Source organism: Euprymna scolopes, chromosome 30 (assembly GCF_053919585.1).
Source record: "Euprymna scolopes isolate OS-2025 chromosome 30, ASM5391958v1, whole genome shotgun sequence".
Taxonomy (NCBI): Eukaryota; Metazoa; Mollusca; class Cephalopoda; order Sepiida; family Sepiolidae; genus Euprymna; species Euprymna scolopes.
In genome coordinates this window covers 37,243,954-37,257,661 of record NC_136511.1, presented here as the reverse complement: position 1 = coordinate 37,257,661, position 13,708 = coordinate 37,243,954, and positions in this window count along the sequence as shown.

The following is a 13,708-nucleotide window of genomic DNA, read 5'->3' as shown; positions in this document are numbered from 1 at the left end:
CTTTTCTTCAGTTAGTGAGAGGAGAACTTATCGCCATACTTTACCCTAAACATGTCAATTGAATTTCTACTGAGTAGAATACTTATTATTATTATCAGTTATTTTTTCATGGGAGTAGATAATGCATTTTTGATGGATGTGTATTCGGCAGCTTCCGTAACTCTCACTTCTCCTAATTTGTCTCTTAGTCTCTGTTAAGAATGAGTGATTTTCCTGACAAAAGGGAGAAGAAAAACCTGTATTTTAATCAGCAGTATTTTTGCATGAACAGTCGTCTGAGATGTCGGAAAGTTTCTGTTTCTATTTCTCCCTTTATAACCATGTCACTAATAAGGGTGCTGGTGGTAAAAGTTTTTCTGGGCTGACATTATCTACCTGATAGTCAGGGGCCCAAACCTTGGATTAACCACTAAGGAGGCCATCCTATCAGCAGGTGCAAAGTACCGGGGCTGCTGTATTGCCATTTGGTGAATGGATTCTGGACCATGCAGTAGCTTCTGGTAGGGCTTCTCGATGCAATATTAGAGGCTTTACCTTATCATGATCTACAAAAATAGTTCTTCACTTCTTTTTCTTCGTTACTTTCCCTCTCTACCCTGCTCTAATCAAGTTTGTCGATCTATTCCACAAATCCTAAAACTCCATCATGAAAAGTCTCCAGAAAGAATACACGATTAAACCCAGAACTTCAAATTCCAACATAAACCCCACTACCATGTTTCATTCTCCAACATCCTGAGATTACATTCCAATCTTCCAGAGGTTGAAATCCAATTACAGGAAAGCAAACCAGACTTATTCTTCTTAAATGAAACTGGCATTGGGCCGCCTATTTCCCTAGATGAGTTCGTAATTAAAGGATATTCTGATCTGACCCCCAAGGTCGACATGGGCATGAAATATGTGCTTATATTAGAGATGGCTTCCCATGCGGTCGGGACATGTCCAAAGAAGACCCTATATGTACTTTTGGATTGCACTTGCTCAAACCACTGCGTTTATATTTGCCCTCTATCATCCCCATAACAGTGGAGTTACTATCTTTAAGAGCATATCTGAGAAAATTGACCACATCCTGTCTGCTCATCCTTTGGCTAACATTCATATCTGGGGAGACTTCAACGTTCACAATGTGGAATGGTTAGCCTACTCAATCAAGACAGATGATGAGGGGGGAGGGTTCTGTCATGATTTCTCCATTGCCTATGATCTAACTCAGATTGTTCACGAACCCACCTATGTGCCCGACACTGATAATCAGTATGCAAGTCTCCTAAATCTTTTTCTCACAACTTGCTCTGAACTATGTTCATCTTCCATTTTATCCCCACCGGGATCTTCCGATTACACAGTTGTTTCTGTTAAGATAAAAACAAAATATAATAAGTCCTTCAACATAACTCTACATCGTATGAAATGTTGATACTCTATGGTATAGCTTTCATTTATATCAGATCTACCACTACATTCCATGTTTAAAAAGAACATGTGCTCCATAGTATCAGACCTGATGAAATGGTTAATTGTAGGTATGGACCGTTTTATACTCTCCAAAATATTTCAGGAAAAACCTAACAGCCAGCCATGTTTCTATCCAGAATGTGCACACAGAAATCAATATTTCCATTGCTTCCAATGTAATAGATGTACTAAGACTAGAGCCGCCTTCAGGACTGCCAGCAACCAATGTAAAAGAGTAATAAACAATGCGAGAGATTTGTATGCTCAGTCCGTCAAGTCCAAAGTAGCTAAGCAGTGGCTTGGTTCCCACGAATTTTGGCAAATAAAAAACAGGGTCCTGAATAGAAGTGTGTGCTCTATCCCAATAATCATCAATGGACCTGAAATAATCTCGTCAGCATCAGATAAAGCCAAACTCCTTGAGAAAAACTTTGCAACTAATTTTACTCTATGCAATCAGGGCTGCCAACTCCTCATATTTTTTCTTCTTATACGACATACAAATATCTGTACATGGTGTTGCCAAGCTAATCAAAAACCTGGATTCCAGTAAAACAACTAGCCCTGACGGCGTTCCTATTATAGTGCTCAAAAAGTTTCAGCCAGAACTAGCTCTCATACTTATGAAGCTGTTTAAGCGTTTTCTTAAGGAGAATTGCTTCCCAACACCCTTAAAAACCTCATCAGTATGTCCTGTATTTAAAAAAATCAGGTGATCGCTCATTTCTCTCTCAATACAGACCAATCAGTCTCCTGTACGTCATGAGTAAGTTGCTGGAATCTGTGTTAAATAGAGAAGCAGTCACCACCTTAGCAAAAATAACCTTCTTAGTGACATGCAATATGCTAGATCTACAGCAGATGTGCGAACAGTTATATCTAATAGGATTAGCGAATCTCTTAATGGAGGTTTTCTTTCTAGGGCAATTGCTCTTGACATATCAAAGGCCTTTGATAAGGTATGGCATAAAGGTCTACTCCAAAAAATCTCCAGCTATGGTATAGCTGGATATGTCTTCTCAATTATTAAATCATTTCTCTCTGATAGGTTCATAAGAGTAGTGGTTGATGGGCAGAAATCAGAGGCTTACAGTATTAATGCTGGAGTGCCTCAAGGGTCCATCCTGGGCCCAACTCTCTTCCTGATCTACATTAATGATCTCCCAAATCACATCCTAAGATCATTTGTAGACATTTATGCTGACAACACTATCATCTGTGGCAACACTTTAAAAGCCATAGATGACTAAGTTCTCTTTGATTCTTTCCCCCCGATCTTGATCACGTGGTGCAATGGAGAAAAAGGTGGTTGGTTAATTTTCATGCATCTAAAACCAAGCTTCTATCTTTCCATCATCAATGCTCTGATCCTCATCTGGCATCAATTGAAATGAATGGCTCCCGTCTTGGGGAGGCTCCATGTTTTGACAAGCTTCTAGGTCTGACCTTTACTCCTGATCTAAGATGGAACACCTACATCAAATCCATTGCCAACGCTGCTGGAAAAATGGTGGGATCATTCTATTGATCCAGTAGATATTTCACTCCTGATGCAATTCTCTATCTGTATAAGAGCCAAGTACGTCCAAGGATGGAGTTCCGTTGCGACATCTGGGCAGGATAAGCTGTTAGAAGCAGCTTATCCTGCCTTAACAGAATTCAAAATAGACTTCGTAGCTTAGTGGGGGATGTCCTTTTCTCTTCCCTGCAACCTCTTTCCCACAGAAGAGACGTTGTGAGCCTATCTTTGCTTTATCATTATTTTCATAGCAAGTGCTTGTCTGAACTCCAATCTATAGTCCCCACTATCCTGACTTTCATGAAAAACACTTGTCTAGTTGAAACCACTATTAATAATTCCCCCTACTCTTTATCTTTACCTAAACTTAAACGTAGATTCCATGAACACAGAATTCCATGAACATAAAACTGCATGCCTCCTCTCCCACTAACTACAATATGATTGTCTTCAAGTCCAACGTAAACAAATTCTTCATAAGCCATCCCCTTAAGTAATCCAATTTATCAAATTTCCATTACTAACGATGACTACATGTTCCTTTTGACTACTGTACACTCATTAACCCTTATCCTACAGTGGCTTCCAGGCCTTGATAAATGGTGACTTCTTTGTAAAAAAAAAAAAAGAAAAAAAATTGAACCTGAATACGACGATTTAACCCTCCATTTTCCTTTATGAATCATGACGACTTAAATACCTGAATAATACATCAACCGAAACGTTGTACAAATAACAGTCAAGGTGAGAAATTAGTCCGACTGTCGTACAGGCGGTCGGGTTTCAATCCTGGCTTGAGGTAGTTGCCTGTCTAGGCGCACTGATGAGCTGTGAAACTGCGAAACAGTACTGTATGTGACATATATATATATATATATATATATATATATATATATATATATATATATATAACTACTTCATTTACTCACATAAATTTAATATACGAAAGTATAGATTTATGCGTAAACTTTAAGTATTTACTTCAAAAGTGCTCAATACGTAGGTAGAGCTAGTTAGTAATTTATAAAATATATATGGCGACTAAGCTACACTGAATATTCTGCGTTTCATCCACTGTAGGATTCGTCAGGCTTATGCGCGAATTTTGTGGTTGCTTCTTGTTTTTATATATGTTGAGGATTTCTAGTTAGCCAATCAGCTTTCTAGTATCCACCGCGCCCCCTCCTATCAGCCAATGGGCATGCATTTTATCGAACAAAGGATCTGTTTTTAAACTAGGTTAGGGGTTTAAGGTAGATCTTTTCCCTCTTTTTTTTTAAAATATACCTATGTGTACACACACACATGCACACACATATACATATATATATATATACATATATGTGTGATCGTTTATGTATATTCATGTTTATTTAATTTATTTATTTGTTTGTTTTCTATTGGTATGTTAGTTTTAAAGCTATTTTGTAACGCTATCCTAGAGTGAGTTTTATTTTGTGAACACAGTTGTTTGCGATTTCTCGTCTACAGTTTAATAGATTTTGAGGTTCTTTAAAGTACAGGATAGCAAATTTTTCATGGAGGCATAATTTACATGGGTCGTCTAAGTGTCTGCACGTGGTAGCTTGTCTCATTATTTTCCATTCGACTACAGTCCAAAATAAATGCCTAACAAAAAGTGTAGTTTATCAAGCAATAATATTTGCGAAAGAAAACCCGAATAACAAAAAATATTACATAGGCATGACTTCCCTAGATTTTAAAACCCGATACTATGACCACAAAAGTACCTTCAAAAATAAAAAACACCGTATAAAAACAACACTAGCGAATAAATACTGGGAACTCAAAGAAAGCGGACATTCTGGGGGGCGCCAAAATGGGGTTTTAGGGGGCGCACCCTTTGTAGGAGACCCAAGAAAATTTAAAATAAAGACCTTAATAAACACAACTTTGTTCCATTTCTGAGGCTGTTTGGAAGGCAAATTTAGCATTTCCATGCATTTGGAGTGTATGTGTATCATCATTTGGAGTGTATGTGTATCAATCTTTCCCTCAATACTGGAGTTTTTCCTGATATGCTTAAGCTGGCCAAAGTCATCTCCATATACAAGAAGGGCTCAAAACTAGAGGTAGGTAACTACAGGCCTATTTCTCTATTATCAAATATTAATAAACTTCTTGAAAAAGTTGTACACGAACGAGTCTACAAGTTTTTAGAGAAACACAAGTGCCTCTATAAATACCAATTTGGCTTCAGAAGGAAACATTCTACTGAACATGCTCTTTTAGAAATAACTGAACGAATCTTTAATGCATTAGACAAAAAGGAGGTGGCCTGTGGTAGTTTTGTAGACTTTGAAAAGGCATTTGATACAGTCAACCACAAAATTCTTCTTGCGAAATTAGAATACTGCGGCATAAGAGGAATTTCTAATAAATGGTTTCAATCTTATCCTGCAGGAAGAAAGCAGACTGTCTTTGTTCTGCCTCCCGGCTGGACTCTTTTTTATGAAGGGACATTTGTTTTTACTAACACCGGTTCTTTACTAACACCGGTTCCTCGGGCCGTTGTTTTGTTTACTTTTCACGTAAATTGAAAGAAGTTGCCGGAGAACATGTTATTTTTGTACATTGCTACGCTCATACTCTAAATTTGGTTTTGGGGGATGCAGCATGTGTATCTGTTGACGTCGCAGAACTATTTGAAAACCTTCAATCGCTCTATGTCATGGTCTCAAAGTCGCATCCCATTAATCAAATCTTTGAAGAACATCAACAAGATGCCGGTCTCTTTGTACGTTCCCTAAAACGAATCGACACTGTCCATTGGAGTGCCAGAGAGTTTTCTCTTGATATGTTTCTGGAGCGTTACGATGCTGTGATGCGCACTCTTGAATCAGTAATTGCAGGCAAGAAGTTTGATTCGGAAAAACGGAGTCTTGCGGATGGGATGAGGTAAACATTTTCTTCCAAGCAGTTTTTGGCTAGCGCATTTCTCTTTCGTGAGATATTTGCAATTACTGGACCGCTCAGTCGCACACTACAGTCAGTAAACATAGACTTTGGTAAGGCGTTGGATCTACTTAACACTGCGTTAAAACAGCTGTATGAACTTCGAGATGATCCTCAGAGAATTTTGGATGGATTGGAGATGATTTTTCTGAAATTGAATGGGAGGAGAGATGTGCTGCAAGGAAGAAACGCATGCCTGGCGAACTTGCATTTGATGAGCCTGCTGCATCAGCCCAGGAAAAGTGGCGCCGAGATGTATTCTACATCGCGTTGGATTCCGTCATCTCTGGGATACACGAACGTTTTGCGCAAAGCAGGCATGTTTTAGAAGCGTTCAGTGTGTTTTCTCCCCGAGTATTCCCCAATTTCCAGAAACGATTTCCAACAACTGTCCATGTGGAACAAAACATCCGAGAATTTTGCAACACGTATGGAATTGATTCGCATCAATGTGCTAAAGAGTTGTTTAGCTTTTAATCCGCATTCAAAATGTTTATTTTTGATAACAACAGCGCCGTGGAGCTGGATAGCGAAGACGTGTCACTGTCAGCTGCAGAGAGTGATGATGGCTTTTGCGATCCATCCCACGAAGCTACTGTCACTCCAGAAGATCGTGCATCTGCCAAAGTTCGCACATTTATAGACTGTTTAGCTATTCTCACTAATGCAAAGTTTCAGTTGATTGATGCATATCCCACACTTGTTCGCGTGTATGCCATCGCAGTGGCGATACCCATCACTTCCTGTTCCGCGGAGCGGTCTTTCTCAACCCTCAAACGGGTTAAAACAAGATTACGCTCCACAATGGGCCAAGAGAGATTGGAGGGCTTACTGCGTATGTCAATCGAACGAAAGATTTTGAGGGGTCTAGATAGGGACAGACTGATTGACCTACTCGGGAAATCGTCAAAGGAGCTAGGCATGGGCCTTTTGCCCTGACCATTTACTTCCACGTTTCTTCCATGTTTATCCATTTGTGCCTCAAAACGTCCCTAGATGATGTTTTTGTTCCATAACTTTTTGATCCTCCAATAAATGCGTTAATCTGTCTTTCGCTATGTTGTGTTCTTTTTTGATGTCTATGTTGTGTTGTTTTCATGATTCGTTTTGCTGTGTAATTAGTTTCATTATGTACGTGATTTGTATCATCCTGTATTGCAACATTAATAATTAATTTTGCCAAGCTGTTGATATTGGATTGCATGTTTAGTGTAATACAACAGTGAGTGACTCGCTCTCCGACCCAAACCTCTCCTCTAGCTGACCTTTCTTCTCGACATGTCCTAAAACAAGTTTAATGATCAAATACTAGAATTTAGCACTGTTTATTGGAGCAGATTAAGGGAAAAAACAAGTCTGGAAGGCCATTTTCCTGCCATCTGGGATTTTGAAGATCAAAATTTTCTCCACAGCGCCCAACCATGGTGGGCACCGCTGACAGATGAGGGGGAGAAGAAGTTAATACTATCGGGCAGGCACGGCTCCAAGGGGGCATTGTCCCCCCCCCCCCACAAAAGATGATTTTTGTTCCATAAAGCCCCAGGGGGGCATACCATCGGTGCCAGACAGGTGAGAATGGTTAACAGTTTCACATGAATATTTTATTGACCTTTATAATTATTAAATAAACGCTGACCACTCCATCAGCCGGATTGCACTTAATGGACACATATGATAATAATTGAATGAATATGAATGAATAAATGAATATGCTGATTTTATTCTGGTTGGTCCCGAAAAACTGCAGTAACGTCAACAAAATCATAAAGTTTGTGCCGAAGAAAAGTTAGCTGTTATATTTGGTCAAAATATTAGTTGCATGTTGCTACAGATACCCAATATACTGATTAAATTTGATTTTTCGAACACCAAACCTGCAGTTAGTACCAATTGTACTAAGTGTATTTTCAAAACTTGGGGAGGGGATCACCATGGTACTAACCGGCATACTGTCTGACAATGATGGTATGACCCCCCTGAATGCCCCCCAAAAAATCGAGAGAAAGGCAATTCTTTAACATAAAGTAATGCATTTTAGTGCTAAAAATGCATCAATGAGGCCTTAAAATGGCAAAATTTTCCGGGGCAGAGCCCCGTACCCTGCTGGGGAGCTTACAGCGCCCCCCAGACCCCCAGCTGCATTTTTTCACGACTTCATCGCTCATATCCGGCTTCGCTCGGCCGTTGGGGGGGGGGGGAGGCGCCAAATCCGTGATTGGCCCCTGCAGCCATCAACCTCTCGCCACGCATTTGGTAGACGGGTGTTTATCGCGAAAAATTGGTAAGTGGGGACCAGAGATTGGAGCTCAGATGAGCACTTGCCATGGAAATAATGATAAAACAAAGACAGGCTCACAACGTCTCTTCTGTGGAAGAGAGGTTGCAGGGAAGAGAAAAGGCCATCACACACTAAGCCACGGTCTATTTTGTACTCTGTCAAGGCAGGATAAGCACTGTTTTTAGCAGCTCCTGGCCAGATGTGGCAGCAGCACTCCATCCTTGGACGTATTTGGCTTTTGAATAGATAGAGAATTGCATCAGTAGTGAGATATCTCCTGAGCGGTAGAAGGATCCTATCATTTTCCCAGCGACCTTGGCAACAGACCTGATATACGTGTACAATTGTGAATCATAAGATCTTAGTCTTTTAGAACAATTCTTTGTTTTATGACCTACTAGCAGAGAGACCCAACGTTGCCCGGGATTGAATGATGATTAACAAATGTTCCACACTTCCAATATTTTTATTGTCATCGAAATCGGTGAAATCGACCATTTTTCAATCAAATCAGGTGAAAGCGACCATTTTTCAATCAAATTGGAGAAATCGAACATTTTTCAATCAAATTGGAGAAATCGACCATTTTTCAATCAAATCGGTGAAATCGAACATTTTTCAATCAAATTGGAAAAATCGAACATTTTTCAATCAAATCAGGTGAAATCGACCATATTTCAATCAAATCAGGTGAAATCGACCTTATTTCAATAAAATCGGCAAAATCGACCATTTTTCAATCAAATTGGAGAAATCGAACATTTTTCAATCAAATTGGAGAAATCGAACATTTTTCAATCAAATTGGAGAAATCGAACATTTTTCAATCAAATCAGGTGAAATCGACCATTTTCCAATCAAATCAGGTGAAATCGACCTTATTTCAATAAAATCGGCAAAATCGACCATTTTTCAATAAAATCGGTGAAATCGAACATTTTTCAATCACATCAGGTGAAATCGACCATATTTCAATCAAATCGGCAAAATCGAACATTTTTCAATCAAATCGGTGAAATCGAACATTTTTCAATCAAATCGGTGAAATCGACCATTTTCAATCAAATCAGTGAAATCGAACATATTTCAATCAAATCGGTGAAATCGAACATTTTTCAATCAAATCGGCAAAATCGAATATTTTTCAATCCAATCGGTGAAATCGAACATTTTTCAATGAAATCGGTGAAATCGAACATTTTCAATCAAATCGGCAAAATCGAACATTTTTCAATCAAATCGGTGAAATCGAACATTTTTCAATCAAATCGGTGAAATCGAACATTTTTTAATCAAATCAGGTGAAATCGACCTTATTTCAATCAAATCAGTGAAATCAAAGATTTTTTAAAATCAAATCAGGTGAAATGGACCGTATTTCAATCAAATCGGTGAAATCGACCATTTTTCAATCAATTAGGTGAAATCGATCATTTTTCAATCAATTCGGTGAAATCGATCATTTTTCAATCAAATCAGGTGAAATCGAACATTTTCAATCAAATCAGGTGAAATCGACCATATTTCAATCAAATCGGTGAAATCGATCATTTTTCAATCAATTCGGTGAAATCGACCATTTTTCAATCAAATCGGTGAAATCGACCACTTTTCAATCAAATCGGTGAAATCAACCATTTTCAATCAAATAGGTGAAATCGACCATTTTTCAATCAAATCGATCGTCTGCTCTAGTTCGGGACTCACCACTAAGCATCGGAAAGAAACTTTACATGTTTCTCCTGCAGTGACTTCATCGCCAATATAATCCAGTTTACATTGCACTGTAGAGAACCTACTGTTGAGTTTATAAAAAATTATTTTTATATAATGAATTTAATTAAAGTTTAAAATGCAACAGTCAATTATTGTTTCAATTGTGCTCTAAACAGAAACATTCATTTCAAACGTGTCTTATCAAAAAATCTACTGCTGATTTTATATACCAGGCTCTTCTGTTTGTGTGGTGATAAAGCTTCTCAAATGCACTTGTGATTTCAGGCTGTATAAGTGTGTTAACTTTGTTCAAAATCTGACTGTTCCTTCATTAAGCGGATTATTTTCGATTAGTGATATTTGATACTTATCAAAGGCATCTAAGCACACTACCAGACACATATAGTACATTTGTGTGAAATTTCATGAAAATTGGTCCAATTGATTCGAAGTCCATAGAGAACGAACGAACTCACACACACACGCACACACATACACACACAGTCACTCACATATGCACTCAAACACACACACATGCACACACTCACACTTACATTCACACACACACACACACACACATTATCACTTACACAAACATACACACTCACACACACATACACACACACCCATACACACATACACGCACACACACATATACGTACACTCACATACACACATGCACTCACTCACACTCACACACACACACTCACACACACACACACTGACATACATACACACTCACACACGCATACACTCTCTCAGACACACACACTCACATACACACGCTCACACACATACATGCACACACACACACACTCACTTACATACACACACTCACATACACACACATACGTACACCCACTCACATACATACACACTCACACACACACTACACTTTTATATATAAGTAGAGATATGTCAAATGGATAATCGTCTTCGCTTGCATTCTTCAATATTTCTGCAACAATGCCTTATCGTTTCTGATCTTGCTAGCAGTTTCTGTACCATTTTTTTCTCAATTCTTATAACTGGACCAGATGCTGCTTCTGCAATTTCTAGATATTATTCGGTCGGATGAAAACACAGTATTCAACAATCTCTCATCAAACTATGGCATTCCAAAAATAATGATGTGTGAAATTATGTATTCATGACCTGAAAGTTTCAAATCTTTGTTGCAAATACTAGCGGTGTGAGACACTAAGAAAGCAACTCCTGTCATGAACGTGCGTCAGAAGCAGAGATGCGCCATTGAACTCCTGCCAAAAGTGCATTGGCAATGGTGGTGACTATGTAGAAACATAAATTCTGCAGCACAATAATTCCCCCGACTCTTTATCTGTGCCTAAACCTAAACGTAGATTCCATAAAGAAAGCTTTTTTCTTAGAACTGCACGCCTGTGGAACTGTCTTCCGTTTTCCTGCTTTCCAGCTGACTACAATCTGATTATCTTCAAGTCCAACGTAAACAAGTTCTTGGTGAGCCGTTCCACTTAAGTTAACAAATTAACCAAATTTCCATTACTAATGGTTACTATATTGTCTAATTGACTACTGTACACTCTTAATCCTTATCCTCGAGTGGTCTCTGGGCCTTGATAAGTGGTTATGTCTAGGAAAAAAAAAGCACAAAAGGTCGCTCATTTTAACGGTACCACTCACGTCTTTGCAGCTCTTCAACTTTTAAAGTTAAAAAAAAAAGAAGTCTTTACCTTTTAACAAACCGCGCTCCAGAGGCCGATCCACAGGCGATCGTTTATCGCTGATAAAACCTCATATATCCATACATCCTTCTTATCCTGTTGTTGATACTCTCATGAATAATTTGATAGGCTTTCAGTTTGAAACCTATGCTGCTATGTTGATTTCATCGGATCTTCTCTAACATTAATAAATAAGTATTAAGTTCTTATCATGAAATTTCTTTCTACTAGACAATACCGAAAATTATATATATATATATATATATATATATATATATATATATATATTAAGCCCTTCCCCTGCCCTTTGGGTAGAGCACTATCGTAAATATTCTCATCTGCTACTTAATTGGCTGAAAAATGTGAAGCTCGCTGTTTGTTTACAAACAGGCGGTTTGAGCACTGTATAAGTGGTGGATGGATGCTTGTTTAAATAGACATTCGGACAGGTTATTTGCGGGCATCGCTTTCGAGGTCGAGTGGCAGAACTGCCAACACGATGGTTCTAGGTTCAATTCTTGGTTTGGGAGAGATGCTAGTCTAGCGGCACTGATGAGTTGTGATACAATGAAACAGGACTGTATGTCGATGACTACAAATATATATATATATATATATATATATATAGGCGAGATAAGACACTGATAGAATTCAGATGAAAAATCCTGATAGATATTACTTGAAGTAATACTTTCAAGGAGATCCTAGCCAAAAAGGAAAAGCTCAATATTTAAGAACAGAGCAATATATAAGTTTAATTTATTGAAAATCCATGGATTAAGGAAATTAAAATAACCCCTTCTACATATTCCTTTGTCAAGCAATAAATTCTTAAATCGAATATATGTCTCTATATGTTGTTTTTGCAGAATTTAAAATGAAACCACAAAACTTTATATATATATATATATATATATATATATATATATATAATAAAAGGATAAAATCCGATATGAATTTAAAATTGAAAGCAAGAAACAAAATGCTTGATGATTTGCCAGTTCAATGGGTTTTATTCAAAATTCCATGCATAACATAAAACATAAAAATCTGTCAAGAAGCTGGCCCCGAAACAGTGTGAATTCTCTCCTGATGGACTAACATTATCTGGAAACCGAACTATAATACTACACGATTAAAAACAGCTTACAAGTAATGTATGAATGGAATAACTACAATATGCTGAATATCCGACACTAACTGGAAACTGAAGGGATACTTTATATTTGACAACAGTCATTTGAATAAAGCCCACTGAACAGACGAATTATATATATATATATATATATATATATATATATATATATATATATATATGTTGTTTTGGTAAATATGTTTTTTCAATTATATTTCACTCTTTGTGTATAGCAATCATTTCTGTTTCAAATCTCACTCTATGTTAAATATAACAGAACAAGAATATAGTAACATTCCAAGATCCAAATATTTATTTTTCATGCAAAACAGCTCCTACGTTTTCTATCTAAGCAAGATTTTCTAATTTTTCTGAAGAGTATATACATGAAAAGAGACGATATTGACATAACACCCGTCTAGCTGAATCCACTGTTAAAAATTTCCCCCACTCTTTATCTGTGCCTAAATCAAAACGTGGATTCCATGAACGAAGCTTCTTTCTTGGAACGGCACGTCTGTGGAACTCTGTTCCGTCTGCCTGCTTCCCACCTGACTACAACTTGGATGTGTTCAAGTCCAACGTTAACAAATTCCTAATGAACCACCCCCTTAAGTAAACACTTCATCAAATCTCCACACTAACGTACTGTACTTGCAATAACCCTTATCCTTGAGTGGCTTCCGGGCCTTGATAAGTGGTGACCACCGTGTAAAAAAAACAAAAATGTTTATTTTTGCATGACAAAGCGGATCTGTAAAAAATGTACCGAAATTTTAACCTTCTTCAGGAGCTGTTTTGCATTAAAAATAAATATTTGAATCTTGCAATGTAACTATACTGTTATATATATATATATATATATATATATATATATATATATATATGCTAGACTACCTGTGACCCGTTGGGTCAGTATG